Genomic DNA, 22,326 nt, shown 5'->3' on the forward strand with positions numbered 1-22,326 from the left:
GGCTTATAGATAAAAGAGTACTCATACATTTAAAATAAATCTAAATGCCTTTCAGTTTATGTGACTTAAATAAAACTTTAACAAAATGCTTGCTTCATCAGCACATAGACTAAAATTGGAATGATACAGAGAAGTTTAGCATGACCCCTGCACAATGATGACATGCAAATTCATGAAGCATTCCATAAAAAAGAAGAAAAAAAACTTTAATGAAAGCAATCAATTTAAATTGGTAAGTGTAAAGATGCATTTGAAATTACTAACCCCCATGTTTTTCTAGGTGACCACGTAACTGAAAGCTTGGTTTTATGCTCCTGCTACCAATTCAATGATAGGGACATGGTTTTGAGAAAAAAGAGGAAGAAGGTTTGTTGCTTTGCTGGTGGGAGAGGGACGCAGGTGATTCTTGTCTCTGAGGCTGTGATTCTGCTAATCAGGGAGAATAAAGGGTTTTTAAGGAGGCTATGCAAAGGCTTCATTCCAGGTGTTCCCTATGAAGGAATTGTGATTCCATTGTTAATTTGGGAGATGGAATTTCTTAATATTCTGATACTATCCATTAAATTTTAATTGCTTAGTTCCTGTGATGGGTGTGTGCTCAAAGACAGATAATGCAGCCTACCATGAGGAAAGGGTGTTCCTGTTCCCTGCCCTCAGGTAAGGAAGGAGTAAACAGAGAAGAGGGAAAGAAAAATATGTCCACTTAAAAATAAGCCTCAGCCAAGCACAGTGGCACACGCATGTAATCCCAGCAGCTTGGGAGACTGAGGCAAGAGGATTGTGAGTTCAAAGCCAGCCTCAGCAATTTAGTGAGGCCCCTAAGCAACTCAGTGAAACCCTGTGTCTAAATAAAATATTAAAAAATGCCTGGGGTCATGACTCAGTGGTTAAATGCCCCTGGGATCAATCCCCTGTAATGACAACAAAAAAGTACCAAAAACAACAACTACAAGAAAAAACAAACAAAAAAACCTCAGTGACAGAGCAGCAATAGCTATATTCAAAGCGTGAGGTAGACCACTATTACAGTCAGAGTGTCAGTTTCTATAAAATGTTTAAAGTGCAATGTCCATGGCTTCTAAGAATTTTTCTTTGGCAGGAATAACTGACTTAAAGTGTTAATTAGACTTATATGATACCTTAGTTTTCATGGGTAACCTAAGTTAGAAATGGGTAAAATAGTTTCAATATAAATGGGATTCATCTTCATAAATGTGTTTGTTAGAAGAGATATCTGATTAATTTGCAAAGTTGTAATACTAAAACATCAACTAAATATAAATTCAACTACTCTTGGCTTCTTGAATTCCATAAGGTAACATATATTTGGGTTTATTAAATGTGTTTTGTAAATTGGTAAATTAAAAAAATAGTTTCAAGATTGCTTGTTTCTGGGTCTAAAACAGTTACTAAGAGTTAAATTCTAACAGGTATAATGCTATATGTGTACAAATGTTTCAGCTATGTTTTGATTAAAGTACTGTAAAGTACTTCATTTTATTAAAAAGGAGTAAGACTTATTTAAATGAGAGAAGATGGAAGTCCTGTGATGCAAGTGGGGAAAGTGATGGAAGGCTATTCTTCTTGGGTATACTAGTCTGGGGAGTTATGGCTTCTGGATAAAGACATTGATCTCATGCTGAACAGACATTAAAAAGTGTTGGGACTAATTGTTGGCATGTGTATTGTATAAGTGTTGTAAGGGTACCAAGGTACCATGGGCTTGGCCCATGACTTTCTAATTATCTGTACTCTTTTAGTTCTTGAATCTGAATTTTTATGTAGATGCCATTGGGGTGCATCCTTACTTCCATTTTCTCCAGGGCAAAGGACTTAATTAGAATGTTTAACCTCACAGGATGGCCTTTACTTGAGATGTAATCCCTGTGATTTGGAAGGTTGAGGCCAGATAATAGCAAGTTCCAGGTCAGACTAGGCAACTTAGCAAGACTGTATCAAAATAAAAATTTTAAAAAAGGACTAGGTATGTACTTAGTGGTGAAGCATGCCAGGGTTCAATCCCCATTACAAACAAAACAACAATGGTTCATTAGGAAAAATACACATGCAAACATTTTATTTCAATTAATGTAAGAACGCCAGAACTAAAAGGTGCCCTGGATGCCTGTGGTTATTTTGTATTCATGTCAATCTCCCAAAGCAGTTCAGGGTTATTTCAAAGTTCTGTGTCTCTATACCCCATAAAACCAATTATAACATGAATTTTCCTGCAATTAGACTGTAGTCTATACAGAGCACTGACCCCAAGACCTTGGAACCCTTTTATTTCCCTTTCTAGTCACAAAGGAGAAGTCCAGTTAAAAAAAAAAAAAAAGCTACTGAGGGTGAGGGAGATGTAGAAGGGCTTAGGCAGGTAAAGCAAGATAGCAAGTGAGGAGGTTGGGGTCAGGGCCAGAACAAAGGAGAATAAAGTGGGCCTTTTGATGAGGCCAAATTCCTGCTTGACGAAAGTGCTCATGGACACAAGTGGGGACACAAGTGGGGGACCCAATCAGACATTTCCATACTCATGCTCCTAAGCTGGGGATCCAATAGAAAAGCTAAAACAGATGCATGGACAGAGGGGGCACTAATCAATAAATAGTGAGGAGCACATTGACAGGGGAGGAGATAAGGAAAGGAGGAAATTCCAGAGACCATAAAAAGAACAGGCGAAAACTCCCCTCCAGATTCCCTTTCTCTTAGAAGTCTATCTGTGTATCTCTGTCACCTTTGCAATAAACCTACTTCTTGCTTGCCGTCTTTGTCCTGTTCAATTTTTTTTGCTGAATGGGGACTACAGCTCACAAATTTGGACCCAAGATAGTACATATCCCTTTTACGTTAACTGAATTAAAGGACATAAAGACCTCGGGAACTACACTGAAAACCCAGAGCAATCTTCAAACCTAATAGCAGTTATCAAATATTTATGACTTAGGTTGGAAGGATGTTAGGTTGCTTTTGAGTCAAACTTTAACTTTGGAAAAACAAAGTGTCTTAGAAAAAGCTATTGAAACAGGAGACAATTACTATACAGCAGGGGTATGGAAAGTAACCATGGCTGGCAAGAGTTGGAACATCCCCATGGGGAGTCAGGCGGTTCCCCTCACTGAACCAAACTGGAATGCTGACAGAGACAGAGATGAATGGGACAGATGACACTTTACATACTCTGTGTTAGAAGGATTGAGGAGGGCCCAAGTTAAGATTTTCAGTTATGCCCAGCGGCCACTGTAATTCAAGGGGAAAAGGAGCTACTGGTAACCTTTCTATGGGGGTTCTAGGAGGCCATTGCCAAACACACTAATATTGAGCCAGGGTCACAGATGGAGGAAATCATTCTTAAAAATAAATCATTGACCCAATTTGCTTCATATATACGGAGGAAGCTCCTATACTGGGTGTCCCAAAGGGCCCCAATAATTGGGGATTAGTTCAGGACCTTCATATTATAAATGAAGCAGTAGTGCCTTTGCATCCAGTTGTTCCAAACCCAAATACTCTCCTTACCCAAATTTCCAAGGGAACTACTTATTATACTGTCCTAGATTTGAAGGATACCTTTTTCTGCATTCCTTTGCATCTAAAAAACCAACCTCTATTTGCCTTTGAGGGTCCTGGACAGTCCTTCCACAGGAATTTAAATACAGTCCCCATCTGTTTGGATAAGCAATGGCACAAGACCTCATGGAATGGTCATAACCTGATATGTTACTTCAGTATGTAGATGACATTGTTTTGTCTGGAACTTCAGAAAAAAAATTTCTGAGGGCACTGGCTCTTTCCTTAATTTCTTGGCCACTAGGGGATATAGAGAGAAGACTCAGTTATGCCTACCCCAGGTTACTTACATGGGCATGATACTGGAAGGTAAGATTTGAAAACTTGACCCAGAAAGAATTCAACCCATACTCTCATATCTCCTTCCTCAGATAGTCAAACAACTCAAGGCCTTTCTGGGAATAACCGGATATTGTAGAATTTGGATCCCTGGATATGCTAAAAAGGCAAGATCCCTCTATGAATACCTTAATGAAGCACAGGAACATTCACAGGCAATTATTAATTGGACTCCAGAGGTGAGGAAAACCTTCAACACATTAAAAGTAGCTCTTACCAAGACCCTAATCTAGGCCTACCCACTCAGTCAACTTTTCAATTATATGTTCCAGAAAGGAATGGAGTGGCAATGGGAATGATTATTCAATCACTAGGGGCCATTCCCCAGCCAGTGGGATACTTAAGTAAAGAATTAGACAAGGTGGCCAAGGGGGGATCTGGATGTCTTAAGAGCTGTGGCTGCAGTGGGATTATTAGTCCCTGAGTCACATAAATTTATTCTGGGAAGGCCCCTAACTGTACTTACCTCCCATGACATAGGAAGAATCCTAAATTCTAAAGGGAGTCTATGGATACTCAATATCAGGCCCTATTGTTGGAAGGACCTGAAATTGCCTCAAAGACTTGTCATAACCTCAAATCAACTTCTTTCTTACCTGAAATAGAGGAAAAACCTCTCCACTCCTGTTAGGAAGTTTTAATGGAAACTTATATTTCCAGACCAGATTTATTGCTCATCCTATAGATAATCCCAACCTCTCACATTTCTGAGAGATGTTTGATGGCTTTGACTTGACACTATGTACAAAAAGCAGCACATATCATTTTTGCTAGGCAGTTCATTTAGTCCTTCTTTCTGCTAAACCCATATCTTCATCTACAAATTCCCAGAAGTCTAATTTCATCTTCTGCTTATGTTTCAGACCTCAGAGATCATGGTCACAGCCCTCTTAGGGCTCTGAATCAAGGTGTTCTATCTTCCATGTCACTTTGTCTCAGGGAAAACAGCTACTTCAAGTATTTCAAGCTTGTATCTCTGTAGTATACCACACTCATGAGGTGGTTGGTCATGCAGACTTCTTGAATATTGGTGGTGTCCAGCTCACAGGAAGCCAGATGACTATTTTCAAATGTGTTGATGTGCCAGAGTAATCAGAGACTCTGAAAATCAGGAATGTCAGTTTGAGCCAGTGGCCTATAGCTGTTCATTGTCAGAGACCTTATGCAAAGTTGGTTAGTCATCAAAAATAACCTGTTGTAATGTTAAGGGTGACAGAATAAAATATTAGTCTTGAAAAAAGAATTTGCAAGATTTTAATGTAAGTTTTTTTGAGATAATTATAGATGCAAGTGAGATCGTAAAATTAATAGGGATCCCATGCACGCTTTATCACTCTTGCAAGAGTGGTACAATATCACAAGTATGACTCTGACTTTGATATAATTCACAGATTTTATTCAGATTTTTTATTCATATTGCCTTTAAATAGCCACATCTACTTCCTTCCTACTACTCCCACCTTGGTCCCTAACCCCTAGAAATGTCTAATTTATTCTCCAATTCTATTATTTAAAAATATATAAATGAAAAAATTATAAATAAATTGCAAAGATTTTTATAGTTAGTTTTTTTTAAAAAATTAGAGCATTATAATTATACACATTATTTGGATTCCTTCCAACAAACTTATATATACAAGAAATTTTATTTCAATTCCCATTCCCCCTTTTCCTCCCCTTCTCCCTCTCCCTTTTCTCCCTCCTCTATTCTTCTGATCTTACTCTCTCTTCTTTCTTTTTGATTGGTACTTTCCACATATATATACAGGTGAAACTTCCTTTGGTACATTTATATATGTATATAAGAGAATTTGTTAAATCATTCCATGTTTCTTCCTCTTTACCTTCCTTCCTCCCTCCTGCCCTCTTGCTCTCCCTCTTCCATTCCAATGAACTTCCCTATATCTTTATATCTCATCCTTTCCCCCACTGCCTTCTTGCCCTATTTTGCTCTAGATTAAATGTATGAGAAAAAATATTTGGCTCTTTGAGTCTGGCTTATTTCACTTAGCATGATTTTCTCCATTTCTATCCATTCTTGAGGAAATAACATAATTTTATCCTTCTTTATGACTGAGTAAAGCTCCATTGTGTGTATATACCACATTTTCTTTTTTTTTTTTTTTTTTTTTTTTTTTTTTGCGGTGCTGGGGATCGAAATACCACATTTTCTTGATCCATTCATCTATTGACAGGCATCTGGGGCTATTTTGAATTTTACTGCTATAAACATTGAAGTGGCTGTATCAGTACAGTATGCTGATTTTAGTTCTCTTGGATAAATATCAAGGAGTGGATAGCCGTTAAGTATCTTTTTCACTCAAAACCCTTGAGATTTATACAAGTTGTTTTGTGTAACAAGTTTGGGTTTACTTTTTATTGCTGAGTGGGATTCATGGTATTTGATCCATTGAAGGACACCTGGGTTGTATCTAATATTTGACTATTATGAATAAAGTTTCTAGAAATATGTATTTATATTTATATATAAATTTATATGTGTACTTATATATGTATTATATATTTATTGTAAGTGTAATACAGTTATATAAATATATATTTATATATGTATTGTACATTTATAAATATATAACATAATATATAACATAAATATATATTTATATGTAAGTGTATTATATATTTATATAAGTATATACATATTTATACATAAATGTATAGTATAAATGTAAATCATAAAATTCATATGTATATACAATATAAAATCATATGAATATATAAAATTATATATAAACTTATAATCATGTATATATTCTATTTATATATAAATATATCTCATACATTATATTTATTATGTTCATATATATTATGTCAAATCTATTATATATTGCATGTATGTTTATGTGTAAATACATATATAAATATATAATACACATAAATATGATTTACATATATTTGGATTATTATATTTAATATAAACATTTATAATATTTATATACTAACATATAAATATTAACACTCATATAAATATATGTTTATATTTATATAAGTATGTAAATAAAATATAAATTATATATATTTATACCTGTAATATTTATATGTATATATAAACATAATTATATATATCATAGCTTTATATTTAATATATAATATTACATATTAATATATTATATATCTAAACATATTCATATATATTATTATTATTTATAAACATAATACATATTCCATAATTTAGCTATTGTGAATTATGCTTCTATGAACATTGAGGTGGCTATATTGGTGTAGTATGCCAATTATCGATATTTGGGGAAAATAGCAATGAGTGGGATAGCTGGGCCATATGGTGTTTTCATCCCTAGTTTTTTGAGGAACCTTGGTACTACTTTATAACCCTAACCCTAACCCTAACCATAGCTCTGATTAGGACTTTTAGCACCAATTTGAATAGAAGTAATAGTAACTTACATCCTTGATTTGTGCCTCACCTTACATGAAAGGCTTTCCGTGTTTTGCCAATATGAAATTAGTTGTGTACTTTTCTCATTTAAAAATTGTGTTGTCATTTTGCTATTGAGTTTAATAATTCTCCACATATTTGGGATAGTAAGTCCTTATTAGATAAAATATTTGCTAATATTTTCCATCATTTTGGGCTGCCACTTTCTTAATAATAAGCTTTGATACATATAGGTGTTTAAATTCAACTACATCAATTTATTAACTTATTCTCTTATCTTTTGTGCTTGTGACTTTTGTGGCACATCTAAAAATGCATTGTTAAGACCAAGGGCATAACAATTTACACCTGTTTCCTTCTAAGTGCTCTATGGTTTGTGTCTTATATTTCAGGTTTGTGATACATTTCAAATTGTTTTGTATATGGTTTAAGGGAAGAACCTAACATTGTCAAACAAGTTGTCCCAGATGTGCTTTTTAAACTTATTTGTTCATTTTTGTTATACATGACAGATTTATGTTTTAGACTCTCAGTTTTTTTCCAGTGGTTTACGAATATCTTTATGTGAAAATCACTGCTTTGATTACTATAACTTTGTAGTAAGCTTTGAAGTACAGAAGTGTGAATCCTCCAACTTTATGTTTCTTTTTTTAAGATTGTTTTCATTATTGGAAAACTGTTAGGTTCCACATGAATATGAAGTCAGGCTTTCGATTTCTGCCAAAAAAAAGATGTTGGACTTTTGACAGAGATTTCATTGAATCTGTAGATTGCTGTTATGTTTTAGATATGAGGTGTGCTCTAAAAGCCCATGTGTGAGACAACATATGAATTTTCAGAGTTAAAATGTTTAGATTATAAGAGTTGTAACCTAATCACTGGATTTATCCACTGACATGGATTAACTGGTTGATAACTCTAGGCAGTTAGGGTGTGGCTGGAGGAAGTAGGTAACTGGGGGCATGATTTTGGGGTTTATATTTTGTCCCTGGTGAGCACAGCCATCTCTCTCTGCTTCCTTGTTGTCATGTCCTAAACTGCTTTCCTCTGCCATGCCCTTCTGCCATGATGTTATGTTTTATCTCAGACCCAGAGCTATGGAACCAGCCAACCATAGACTGAACTTCTGAAACCTTGAGTCAAAATAAACTTTTCCTCCTCTAAGTGGTTCTTGTCAGGTAATTTGGTCACAGCAAGGGAAAGCTAACTAAAGCAATTGTTTTCAGTAGTAATAGCATCTTAACAATATTAAATCTTCCTACCCATGAACATGCAATGTTTCCCCATTTATTTGTATCTTTAATTTCTTTAATCAATTTTTATAGTTTTCAGTTTGGAGGTCTTTCACTTGCTTATATAAATTTATTCCCAGGTATTATATTCTTTTTCACATTGTTCATTATTAGTGTATAGAATTTCAAATAAGTTTTCATTTGTTCATTTTTATATACTGTACCTTTGCTGAATTTATTGGTTCTAACAGTTTTTTTGATGTGTGTAGGATGTCTGCAGAGCCTTCTTCAGATAAGAACATATTATCTGTTAGCAGAGATAATTTTACTGCTTCCTTTCATTTTACTGTCTATTTTCTATGTCTACATTTTCCAGTACAAGTTTGAATGGCTACATCATTGAATATACTACCTGTGGTTTTTCATAAATGTCTTTTACTATGTTTTGAAAGTTCCCTTCTACTTCTAGTTTTTATCATGAAATGATGTTGCATTTTGTCAAAAGATTTTCTGTTAGTTGAGATGGTTTTCTCCTCTTCATTTTGTTAATATTATATTCTACAATAATTAATTTTACACTGAACAACTTGGATAAATTCCAGTAGATCTTTGTGTAGGATACTTTTAATGTTGATTTTCTAGCATTTTTTGAGAATTTTTTTCACCTATGTTCATAAAGTATATTGGTTTGGACTTCTGTACTGTCATTATCAAGATTTGTTTCAGTATAAACACTGGCTTCATAAAATGAGTTAGAAACTAAGTGTTTGTTCCTCTTCTATTTTTTGTAAAAGCTTGAAAATGATTGGTTTTAATTCTTTAATCATCTAGTAAAATTTACCAGCAAAGCCATCTGGTCCTGGGGTTTTCTTCATTAGGAGATTTTTGGTTATTGACTCAATGTCTTGCATATAGGTCCATTGATTCTATCTTGAATCTATCTTGAGTAAGTTTAGATAATTTTTATAGTCCTAAAAATTTGCCCATTTTATTCTAGGTTTTCAAATTTTTTGGCATAATTTTTTCATTTTATTTGCTTAAAATCCTTTTCATTACAATAATATTGGTAGTAAATATCACTAAGACTTTCATTTCTGTTTTATTTCCAGCTTCTATTTTTTCATAAGTCTATTTTAAAAGGCTTGTCAATCTTGTTGATCTTTTCAAAGAACCAATTTTTGGTTTTATTGATTTTCTCTATTGTTTTTCTATCTAGTATTTTGTTTATCTTTGATTTGTTCTTTATTATTTCTTCTTGCTCTTTTGGTATTAAATTTGCTCTTTTTTCTACTTCCTCAAGGAGTAAATTTAAGTTATTTATTTTGGTAATTAAGTTATACCTAAATATTTTCTTTTTTAGAGGTATAAATGATGTTTTTTTATTTTTATAGAATGTATTTTGATTCAGTGTACACAAATGGGGTACAACTTTTCATTTCTATGGTTGTACACACTATAGATTCACAGAATTCCTGTACTCATACATCTACTTAACATAAAGATGTTTGTCTCATTCCACTATCTTTCCTTCCCTGTCCCCTTCCCCCACTGATTTCCTTCTACACAATCCAACACTTTTCCATTCTTCCCTTCTCTGTTCCCCTCCTGCCACTCTGTAATGTATCAGCATCCATTTATCAGAGAAAACATTCGACCTTTGGTTTTTTGGAATTGGTTTGTTTCACTTCACATGATATTCTCCCAACTCCATTCATTTACCTGCAAACACCATAATTTTATTCTTCTTTATGGCTGAATAATATTCCATTGTGTATATATACCACAGTTTCTTTATCCATTCATCTATTGAAGGGCAGCTAGGTTTGTTCCACAATCTAGCTATTGTGAATTAAGCTGCTATAAACATTAATGTGGCTGCATTACTTCAGTATGCCAATTTTAAGTCCTTTGAGTATAAACTGAGGAGTGTAAAAACTGATTAAAAGGTGGGTCCATTCCGATTTTTCTGAAGAATCTCCATGCTGCTTTCCATAGTGTCTGCACCAATTTGCAATTCCACAAGCAATATATGAGTGTGCCTTTTTCCTGCATCCTCACCAATACCTATAATTGCTTGTATTCTTGATAAAAGTCATTCTAATAGCAGAAATCTTAGGGTGGTTTTGATTTGCATTTTTCTAATTACTGTAGATGTTGAACATTTTTTCATATATTTGTTGGTCACTTGTATATCTTCTTCTGTGAAGTGTCTGCCCAGTTTCTTGGCCTATTTATTGTTTGGGTTCATTGTATTTTTGGTGTAAAGTTTTTTATGTTCTTTAAAAATTTTGGAGATTAGTGCTCTATCTGAAGTGTGTGGGGCAGAGATTTTCTCCTACTCTTTAGGCTCTCTTTTCATATTATTGATTGTTTCCTTTGCTGAGAAAAAGCTTTTTACTTTGAATCTATCCCATTTATTGGTTCTTGCTTTCATTTCTTGCACTCTAAGAGTCTTGTTAAGGAAGTCTGGTCCTGAGTTAACATGATGAAGATTTGGATCTACTTTTTCTTCTGTTTGGTGCAAGATGACATGATCTATACTTAGAGGATCCAAAAAACTCCATCGGAAAACTCCCAGAACTAATAAATGAATTCAGCAAAGTAGCAGGATATAAAATCAACACACATTAATTTAATGCATTTCTATTCATAAGTGATGAATCCTCTGAAAGAAAAATTAGGAAAACTATTCCATTCACAATAGCCTAAAACAAGTACTTGGGAATTAATCTAACAAAAGAGATGAAAGACATCTACAATGAAAACTACAGAACACTAAAGAAAGAAATTTAAGAAAACCTTAGAAGATGGAAAGATCTCCCATGTTCTAGGTTAGGCAGAATTAATATTGTCAAAATGGCCATACTCCCAAAAGTGCTATACAGATTCAATACAATTCCTATTAAAATTCCAATTATGTATCTCCTAGAAATAGAGAAAGCAATCGTGAAATTCATTTGGAAGAATAAGAGACCCAGAATAGCCAAAGCAATCCTAAGCAGGAAGAGTGAAGCAGGGGGTATCACAATACCAGACCTTAAACTACAGTACAGAGTAATAGTAATAAAAACAGCATGGTATTGGCACCAAAATAGACAGGTAGACTAATGGTACAAAATAGAAGACATAGAGACAAACCCACATAAATATAGTTATCTCATACTAGACAAAGGTGCCCAAAACAGAATGGAGAAAAGATAGCCTCTTCAACAAATGGTATTGTCAAAACTGGAAATCTATATGCAGTAAAATGAAATTAAGTCCCTATCTCTCACCTGCCCACAACTCAACTCAAAATGAATGAAGGACCTAGGAATAAATGATGTTTTTAAATTTCAATTGTTCATTTCTGGTATATAGAAAGCAAATGATTTTTTATATTAACCTTCTATTCTGCAAACTTTCCATAGTGATTAGCATAGAAAACAGTTTTTAAAAAAATTCTTCAGGTTTTCTACACAGAAAACCATATCATCTTGGTTTAAAGACAATTTCATATTTCCTTTGTAAGTTGTATCTTCTACTTTCATTTTTGTTGCATTAGCTAACCTTCTCAATACAATGTTGAGTAGGTGTGTTAAGAGAAAACATACTTGCCTTTCTCATGATCTTAGCAGGAAATAGTCTATTTTCTCACCATTAAGTATTGTGTTAATTGTAGATTTTTTTGGTGTTCTTTTTCACATTGAGGAAGTTTCCTTGTATTCATAGTTTTCAGGGAGTGTTTATCATGAATAGATGTTGGATTTTATCAAAAGAAGTTTGTATCTAATGACATAATCCTATGGTTTTTCATCTTTAGTCTGTGATGAATTTCAATAATATCCCACTTGCTCATGGTATATAATTCATTTTATACATTATTAAATTTCATTTGCTAATATTATATTGGGGATTTCTGCATATGTGCACATGAAAGATAGGTATCTATTGTTTTTCTTATAGTGTTACAGTCTACTTTGGTTCTTAGAGATATGCTGGCCCCATAGACTGATTTAGGAGGAGTTTCTTCTGTTTCAATATTCTGAAAGAGGTAATAAGAGTACTGTTATAATTTTCTTATATATTTAGTAGATTTCACCAATGAAATCATCTGAGACTGATGATTTATATTTTCAAAAATTAGTTATTGATTCAGTTTCTTTAATATACTTAGTGATATTAAGATTATCCTCTGTGCAAATTTTGATACATTGGGTCTTTCTAGTAAATTAAACATTTCATTAAATTTATCAAATTTAAAAGTACATAGCCTTTTCATAATATCCCTTATTATCCTTTCAATGTCCATGGGATGGAATGTCCATGGGAAGTTATGGATGTTCTTTAATTTCTGGTAATAGCAATTGGTAGTGTTTTTTTCCCTTCTTAACCTTTTTGCTGGTTTGTCAATTTTAGTGATATTTTCAAAGATCAAATTTTTTTGATATTTTTTTTTCTATAGATTTTGTTTTTTATTTCATTGCTTTGTGCTCTAATTTATGTCTTTTCTTCTGATTAACTTGGATTCAATTACTTTTTCTAGTTTCATAAGATGAAAAATTAGATTGTTGATTTTACATATTTTTTCCTTTGCAACATATTTTAAGGTTATCAATTTCTCTCTGCATTACTTTCACTGCATTCACTATTTTTGATAATTGTTATTTATCTCAAAATATTTAAAAATTCCTCTCAAGATTTTTTTGACTTGTGTTATTAACAAGTATATTGCTTAATCTCCAAATACTTTATGAATTTTCCCCAGAAATCTTTCCATTATCATTTTCTAGTTAATTCCATCATGGTTTGAAAGTATACTTTGTTTGATCTCTATGCTTTCACAGTTGTCAAAGTATGTTTAATGCCCAGAATATGGTTTTTCTTAGTGAATATTCTGTGTGAACTCAAGAGAATGTGCACACTGCTATTGTGGGATGACACAGTCTATAGATAGTCAGATGTATTTGGTTGATGGTGATATTCAACACAAATATGTCCTTAACTGATTTTCTGCCTATGGGTTCTGACCAGTAGTGATAGAGGGGTGCTTAAATCTGTAACTATGATAGTGATTTCATCTAATTCTTTTTAAAAACTTCAACTATAATAGTGAATTCATGTATTTTCCTTTTGGTTATATTTATCTTTCTTTCTAATACATTTTGCTCTAGTTTTAGGCATATTAGTATTGAGTATTTTTTTGTCTTTTTGATGATTTACTGTTTTGTTATTATATAATGCCCCTTTTTATCTTTGACGAATTTTCTTCATGTGAAGTCTGCTTTGTCTTATACTAATATAAGTATTCAAACTTTCTTTTGATTAGAGTTAACATGGCACATATTTTCTATCCCTTTACTTACTATTATTCAATGTGATAGTACTATATATTATAATAGTAGTGTTACTATTAGTTATATTTAGTAGGGAGATCACTGGAGTAGAGGAAGATGATAAACAGGGAGGGAAGAAGAATGGATAAAGGGAGGAACTGTAGAATGAAATTAACCAAGTTATTCTATGTACATATGTGAATATACCACAGTGAATCCCACCTTTATGTATATCTATAAAGCACCATTTAAAAATAAATAGGATGACAAAGAGAGATAGAGGAAGGGAAGCCAGGGAAACAAGAAGGGGAGAGAAAGAGGAAGCACTGGGGCCTGAAATGGAGCAATTGATATCCCACACATGTATGATTCTGTCAAAATGAACTCCAGTATTATGTATAAATGTGTCAATAAAACATTACAAATAAGTAAATAAATACTAACATACTTGACTATAAAAAAGGTTTTCTTATAGAGAACTTTTGTATATCTTTTTATTTTCAGTATTCAATCTAAATGTCTCTGTCTTTAAATTGGAACATTCAGACTACTGAAGTTTAAAATTATTTATCGATATAGTTAGAATAATATCTATCATATTTGTTACTATTTTATATTCATTGTCCTAGCTCTTTCTTTCTTGTTTTCTTCCATTCTAGTTCTTCCTTCTCTGGTGTTAACTGAATATTTTAAATGATTCCACTTTCTCTCTCAGCATGTCATATTCTTTTTTATATTTTACTGGTACCCTTGATCAGAATACATATGCAACCAATACAAGTCCTCTTTCAAACACCACTGTGCCACTTCAAAGGTAGTATAAGTACATTATATCAGATTGTGACCAGTTGTTCCCTCATCTCCATTCTATCACTTATCCATAAATTCTATTATGGCTTATTTAAATGTTTTCAAATACATATTTAATTTCCTTGGTTAAGTTTATTCCCAAGTGTTTTATTCATTTATATAGGATCATAAATGGAATCATTTTCTTAATTTCCTTTTTCAATTGTTCATTTTAGTGTATAGAAACAAATGATTTTGTGTTGATAATATATCCTGCATCTTTGCTAAATTTATTACTTTTAACACTATTTTTGTTGAATCGTTATGTTGTCTGCAAATAGATTATTTTAATCCTTCCTTTACAATTTGAATGGCCTCTATTTCTTCTCCTTGCCTAAGTGCTCTGGCTAGGACTTCCAGTTCTGTGTTGAATGAAAATAATATAAATGGCCATCTTTGTTTTGTTTCTGAACTTAGAGGAAATGTTTTCAACATGAAGGGTGGTGTTGCCTGTTTTTCTTATATGGCTCTTGTTGTGTTGAGGTAGTTTTCCTACTCTTCTTACTTTGTTGTTATAAATTATGGAACAGTATTAAATTTTATCAAATGCAATTTGTTCATGAATTGGGATATATCATGTGATTTTTCTTCCTTTATTCTGATAATATGATGTATTGCATTGATTGATTTTAGCATAACATTGTTGCACTCCAGAAATACTTAGCATTATGTATAATCCTTTCAATGAGCTATTCAATTGTTTTCTATGCTTTGTTGAAGATATTTGCATCAATATTCATAAGGGAACTGGGCATGGTAGTGCCTGCCTGTAATACCAGTGACTTGGGAGGTTGAGGCAGGAGGATCGAGAGTTCAAAGCCAGCCTCAACAACTTAGCAAGGACCTAAGCAACTCAGTGAGACACTGTCTCTAAATAAAATATACAAAAAAAGAGCTGGGGATATGGCTCACTGGTTAAGCGCCCCTGGGTTCAATCATCAGTACCAAAAATATATACATATATTCATAAGGTATATTGATATATATTTTTATTTTCTCACCATGCATTTGTCTGGCCTCAGTATCATAGTAATGCTTGCCTCATAGAACAGTGAAGGAATTGTTCTCTTCAATTTTTCAGAATAGCTTGAGAAGTGTTGGTCTTAATTCCTCTTACTGTATTTCTTAGAATTCAGCAATGATGCCATGTATTACTGGACTTTTATTTGTTGGGAGATTTTTGCTTACTAGTACAATCCCTTCATTAGTTATATGTCTATTTCAATTTTTATTTTTCATGAATCAGTCGTAGTTGTGTTTCCAGGAATTTATTAATTTCATCTAAATCACTCAAGTTGTTGGAATACTATCATTTCTAGTACTCTCATAATCATTTTTAAATTTGTAAAATAGTAGAAAATTCCACTCTCATTCTAATTTCTGTTGAGTTTTTTCTCTTAAATTAGTAAATTTAGTAACAGGTATGTGAATTTTATTGATTATTTTGAAGAACCAATTCTTCATTTCGTTGATTTCTTCTATTTTTCTATTTTATTTATTACTAGTCTAATCTTTTTTATTTTTAGTTCTTTAAATTATAAAGGTAGGCTATCGATTTAAATTTTTTCTCACATAAGCATTTACACTTATACCTTTATGTCTTAGCATTTCATTTGCTGTAGTCTGTAAGTTTTGGCATGTTGAAGTTTTGTTATCATTTGTATCCAGAAAATTTTCCAATTTCCCTTGTGATTTCTTCTTTGTACCATTGGTTGTTTAAGCCTATGTTATTCAATTTCTATGTTTTTTGTGGATTTTTTCCTTCTGTTATTGATTTTTAATTTTACTCTATTTTAATTGAAAAAAAATACTTATCATTTAATTCTTTTGATATTTAATAAGACTTATTTTTTAGCTTATTATGTGTTTTATCCTAAAGAATGTTCCATGTGCACTGTAAAATAATATGTATTCCACTATTTTGGGGTCAAGTGATTTATACATGTCTGTTAGATCCAATTTTTAAAAAATTTGTTTAAATCTTCCATTTTCATGTTGATCATGTGTCATCATTTTATCCAGATGATCTGGATCCACACAGAATGCAGTATTGAAAATTACACCATTTTTAGAGCCATCTCTCCCTTCAATTCTGTCAGTGTTTAATTCATATATTTAGGAGCTCTGATGTATGACGCATATTTACAGTTGTGTCTCCTTGGTGAATCAACTCTTATAAGAATACAATGCCCTTATTTGTGCTTGAAATAGTTATTGACTTGAAATCAATGCCATCAGATATTAGTTTAAACAATCCTCTCTTTTGACTATACTGACATGGGGTATATTTGCCATCCCTTTACTTTCAGCATATTCATGTCTTTAGATCTAAAATTAATCTCTCATAGACAGGATATAATTGGATTCTGTTTTATGTTTAAATTAATTTTGCAAATATAAAACTTTTAAATGGAGAGTTAAATCTATTTACATTTAAAGTAATTATTATTAGTGAAAGATTTACTATTGCTATTTTGTTATTTGTGTTTTGTGTGACTTATAGCTTTTTTGTGCTTCATGCCTTAATTTGTATTCTGTTGATTTTTGTAGAGTTTTAAAATTTCTTCTGCAGATGCATTCCTTATAGTTAACTGAGAATTATATATAACATCCTCAAAGTTATCACAACTATTTTAATTTTTACTGCCTTAACTTCAGTTGCATACAAAGCTAACTTTTATACCTCTATTTCCCTACTTTGTTAATTGATGTTACAAATTGCAACTTTATATATTACATATCCAAAAATGCAGATTTGTAGTTATTTTAAGATATTTGTATTTTAAATTCTGTAGAAAATAAATTGTTGAGTTACAGACCAAAATTACAATAGTACTTGGTTTTGTACTTGCCAAAATATTTGCCTTTCATGGATAAATTTATATTTTTGTATGATTTGGGGTTTGTCTCTAGACTCCTTGCATTTCAACTTGAAGGTCTTCCTTTAGCATTATTTTGTAGGATGGGTTATGTGATACTGAACTCCCCCAGCTTTTGTTTATCTGGGCATGTCTTAATTTATCCCTCAATTTTGAAGAACAGTTTTGCCAAAAATAGAATTCTCTGTTTTCATTTTGTACTAATTTAAATATACTAACTTATCACCTTCTAGTCTTAAAAGATTTTGGCTGATATTTCCACTGATAATTTTATGAAAGATTCATAAATATGATGAGTGGCTTTTCTCTTACTTCCTTCAAGATTTTGCCTTTGTCTTTTCCCTTTAAGAGTTTCATTATAATGTGTCACAGTGTAGGCTGTTCTGGGAATATCCTACTTGGAACTCCTTAAGTGTCTTATGTTTATATACCAATTTCTTTTTCATTTTTGAGAGGTTTTGTGGCATATTTTCATATAATCTCCCTGCCTGTGTTTCCTTTCCACTGAAGGCAGAGAAATGTAATAATACCCATTTTTGTTTGCTTAATGGCATTTTCTTAATCCCTTAGCTCTGTTCACTTTTCTTCATTCTTATTTTTTTCCTTTTTCCCCCTCAGACTCAATAATTTCAAATGACCTCTCTTTTTTTCCCCACATTTTGTATTGGTGCATTACAGTTGTACTTACTGATGTCATTTATTATTAAATATTCACACATTCACACAATACACAATATAACAATATAATTTGTCCAAGATCACTCCCCAGCACTTTCACCCTTCCTCCCTGCCTCCTACCCATCGGTCCCTTTATTGATCTCCCTTTCATTTTTAATGAGACCTGCGTCCATCTTTTTTTCCTTTTCCTCTCTAGCTTCTGCATATGAGAGAAAACATATGACACATAACCTTCTGTGTTTGACTTATTTAACTTAACATAATGATCTGTAGTTCCACCCATTTTTCTACAAATGACATAATTTCATTTTTTATGACTTAATAAAACTCCATTGTGTATGTATGCTGGAACCATTCATTTTTGATGGATACCTAGGCTGGTTCCATAGGTTGTCTATTGTGAATAGTGCTGCTACAAACATGGGTATGCATGTATCACTAGAATATGTTGACTTCAATTCATCAGGATAAATACCGAGGAGTGGTATAGCTGAGTCATATGATGGTTTCATGCCTAGACTTTTAAGGAATCTCCATAACACTTTCCAAAGTGGTTGTAATAATTTAAAATCCCACCAACAGTGGAAAAGTGTTCCTTTTTCTACACATGCTCCCCCAGCATTTATTATTATTTGCATTATTGATGACTGCCATTCTGACTGGTGTGAAATAAAAGCTCAGTGTAGTTTTGATTTGCATTTCCCTAATTGTGAATGATGTTGAACATTTTTTCTTATATTTGTTAGCCATTTATATTTCTTCTTTTGAGAAGTGTCTGTTTAATTCATTTGGCCATTTATTAATTGGGATTTTTTTAGTGTAAATTTTTTTGAGTTCTTTATTCTAGATATTAATAATCTGTTGGAAGAATAGCTAGTAATAATTTTCTCCCAATTTGCGGGTTCTTTCTTCCCATTCCTAATTCTTTCCATTGCTGTGCAGTAGCTTTTTTTTGGGGGGGTGCTGGGGATCGAATCCAGGGCCTTGTGATTACAAGGCAAGCACTCTACCGACTGAGTTATCTCCCCAGCCCCTGTGCAGTAGCTTTTTAATTTGCTGTCACCCCATTTATTAACTCTTGGCATTATTTTCTCAGTTTTAGGGGTCATATTTAGAAAATTGTTGCCTGTGCTCATATGCTGAAGTCAATATTGACTTTGTTTTCTTCAAGGAGATGCCTAGTATGTGATCTAGTTCATAGGTATTTGAGTTGATTTTTGTGCAGGGTGACAGATAAGGGTCTTGTTTCATTCTTCTACATATGGAAAACCAGTTTTCTAGCACCATTTGTTTAAAAGGTGTTTTTTTCTCCAATGTATGTTTTGGCACCTTTTTCAAGGATGAGATAACTGTATATGTAAGGTTTGTCTCTGGATTTTATATTCTGTACCATTTGTTTATGTGGATGTTTCACCATAACTGCTATACTGAGATTTATTCATTTATCAAAAAATTTAACCTTTTAAAACATAGCTCATTTTTTTTTTGGTATGTATAGAGTTGACATCCATCACCATGTCTAACTGCATTATCTTTTCATCAAAAGAAGCCCCATATCCATTAGCAATCACTTCTCATTCCTCCTTTTCCCTTCTCCTCACAACTTCTAACTTATTTTCTATCTTTACGGAATTGCCTGTTATATACATTTCATGCGAACTGAATCATATACTATGTGGTCTTTTGTGTCTGGCTCCTTCCACAAAGTAAAATATTTTTAAGGTTCATTCATGCTGTATCATGTATAAGTTCATTCATTCTTTCTTTTTTATTTTCAGTACAGGCATTTGAACCCTTGGCCTCATGCATGCCAGTCAAACACTACACCAGTGAACTACATTCCCAGCCACTTCATTCTTTTTATGGTTAAATAACACTGCTTTTAATGAACAAATGATATTTTGTTTATTCATTCATCCGTTGATGGATGCTTGAAATTTTTTCCAGTTTTTGGTCATTAGAAATAATGTTACTAGAAATATTTGAAATAAGCATTTGAATAGATATGCTTCTATGTTTTCTGACTACATAACTGTTAGTGGAATTCTTGTGATAGCCCTATATAGTTAACTTTTTGAAGAACTGTCAAATAAATAATTTCTTTTTAAAAATTTGTTCCAAATTGTTATACATGACAGTAGAATGCATTTTGACACATGATACATAAATGGAGTATAACTTCTCATTCTTCTGGTTGTACATGATATAGAATTATACTGGTTGTGTAATCATATATGAATATAGGGTAATAATGTCTTATTCATTCTTTTATCCTTCCTAATCCCATACCCCCTCTGAACCCCTCACTCCCCTGTGGCTAATCCAAACTACCTCTATTCTTGCTTAGCCTCCCATTATTGTGAATCAGAATCTAGATATGAGAGAAATATTCAGCAGTTGGTTCTTTGGGATTGGCTTATTTCACTTAGCATGATTTTCTCCAACTCTATTCATTTACCAGCAAATGCCATAATTTCATACTTCAAGGCTAATAATATTCCATTGTGTATATGTGTCACATTTTCTTTACCCATTCATCTGTTGAAGGGTACCTAGGTTGGTTCCATAATTCAGCTATTGTGAATTGAGCTGCTAAAAACCTCAACCTGGCTGTGTCACTGTAGTATATTGACTTTAAGTCCTTTGGGTATAGACCAAGGAGTGGGATAGCTGGGTCAAATGCTGGTTCCATTTCAAGTTTTCTTAGGAACCTCTATACTGCTTTCCATAGTGGTTGCAACAATTTGCAGTCCCACAAGCAATGTACGAGTGTACCTTTTTCCCCACATGCTCACCAACATTTACTATTGCATTATTCTAGATAATTGTCATTGTTCCAGGAGTGAGATGAAATCTTAGTTTTGATTTGCATTTCTCTGATTGCTAGATATGTTGAACATTTTTTGAAATATTTGATTGATTCTATTTCTTCATCTGTGAAGTGTCTGTTCAGTTCCTTAGCCCATTTATGGATTGGGTTATTTGGATTTTCAGTGTTAAGTTTTTAAAATTCTTTATATATCATGGAATTTAATGCTCTATCTGAGGTGCATGTGATAAAGAGTTTCTCATTCTGTAGGCTCTCTCTTCATATTATTGATTTTTTTCCTTTGCTGAGAAGAAGCTTTTTAGTTTGAATACATCACATTTTCTTGATTCTTTACTTTACTTCTTGCATTTTAGGAGTCTTGTTAAGGAAGTCAGTTCTTAAGCTGACATGATTATTTGGGCTTACTTTTTCTTCTATTAGGTGCAGGCTCTCTTTTCTACTGCCTAAGTCTTTGATCCACTTTGAGTTGAGTTTTGTGCAGGGTGAGAGATGGGAGTTTCATTTTGCTACCCATGGATTTCCAGTTTTCCCAGCAACATTTGTTGAAGAGGAAACATTTTCTCCAAACTGAATCAGAAGGACATACATAATTTAAACAAATTGATTTCAAGCAATGAAATATAAGATACCATCAAAAGCCTCCCAATCAAGAAAAGCCCAGGTCTTGGGTTGTAGCTCAGTAGTAGACTGCTTGCCTAGCACCTGTGAGGCACTGTGTTCAATCCTCAGTGCCACATAAAAATAAATAAATAAAATAAAGGTATTGTGTCCATCTACAACTTAAAAAATTATTAAAATAAAAAAAAGAAAAAGAGAAGCCAGACGGGTTCTCAACCAAGTTGCGCAAGACCTTCAAAGAGGAATTAACACCAATACACCTCAAGTTTTCCCATGAAACAGAACACTTCTATTCAACATCATCTTTGAAATTCTAGTCAGAGAAATTAGAAGAAAGAAATTAAAGGGATATGAATATGAAAGAACTTGAACTATCCCTATTTGCCGATGACATGATTCTATATTTAGAAGACCCAAAAATTTCCACCAAAAACTTTTAGAAATAAGTGAATTCAGCCAAGTAGCAGGATATAAAATCGACACCCATAAATTAAAATTGTTCCTATACATCCAATGAAAGAGAAATTGGGAAAACTACCCCATTTACAATAGCCTCAAAAAATAAAATACTTGGGAATCAATCTAACAAAAGAGGTGATAGACCTCT

The 22,326-nt window shown here is 32.8% G+C and overlaps 1 non-coding gene across 1 annotated transcript; it reads left to right on the forward strand.

Moving 5' to 3' along the window:
• The first annotated feature begins 85 nt into the window (after positions 1-85).
• Positions 86-192, forward strand: LOC124972702 (U6 spliceosomal RNA). Its single transcript, XR_007106496.1, has one exon. It is a non-coding gene; the product is annotated as a U6 spliceosomal RNA (small nuclear RNA).
• Positions 193-22,326: the final 22,134 nt, after the last annotated feature.

Source organism: Sciurus carolinensis, chromosome X (genome assembly GCF_902686445.1).
Source record: "Sciurus carolinensis chromosome X, mSciCar1.2, whole genome shotgun sequence".
Classification (NCBI taxonomy): domain Eukaryota; kingdom Metazoa; phylum Chordata; class Mammalia; order Rodentia; family Sciuridae; genus Sciurus; species Sciurus carolinensis.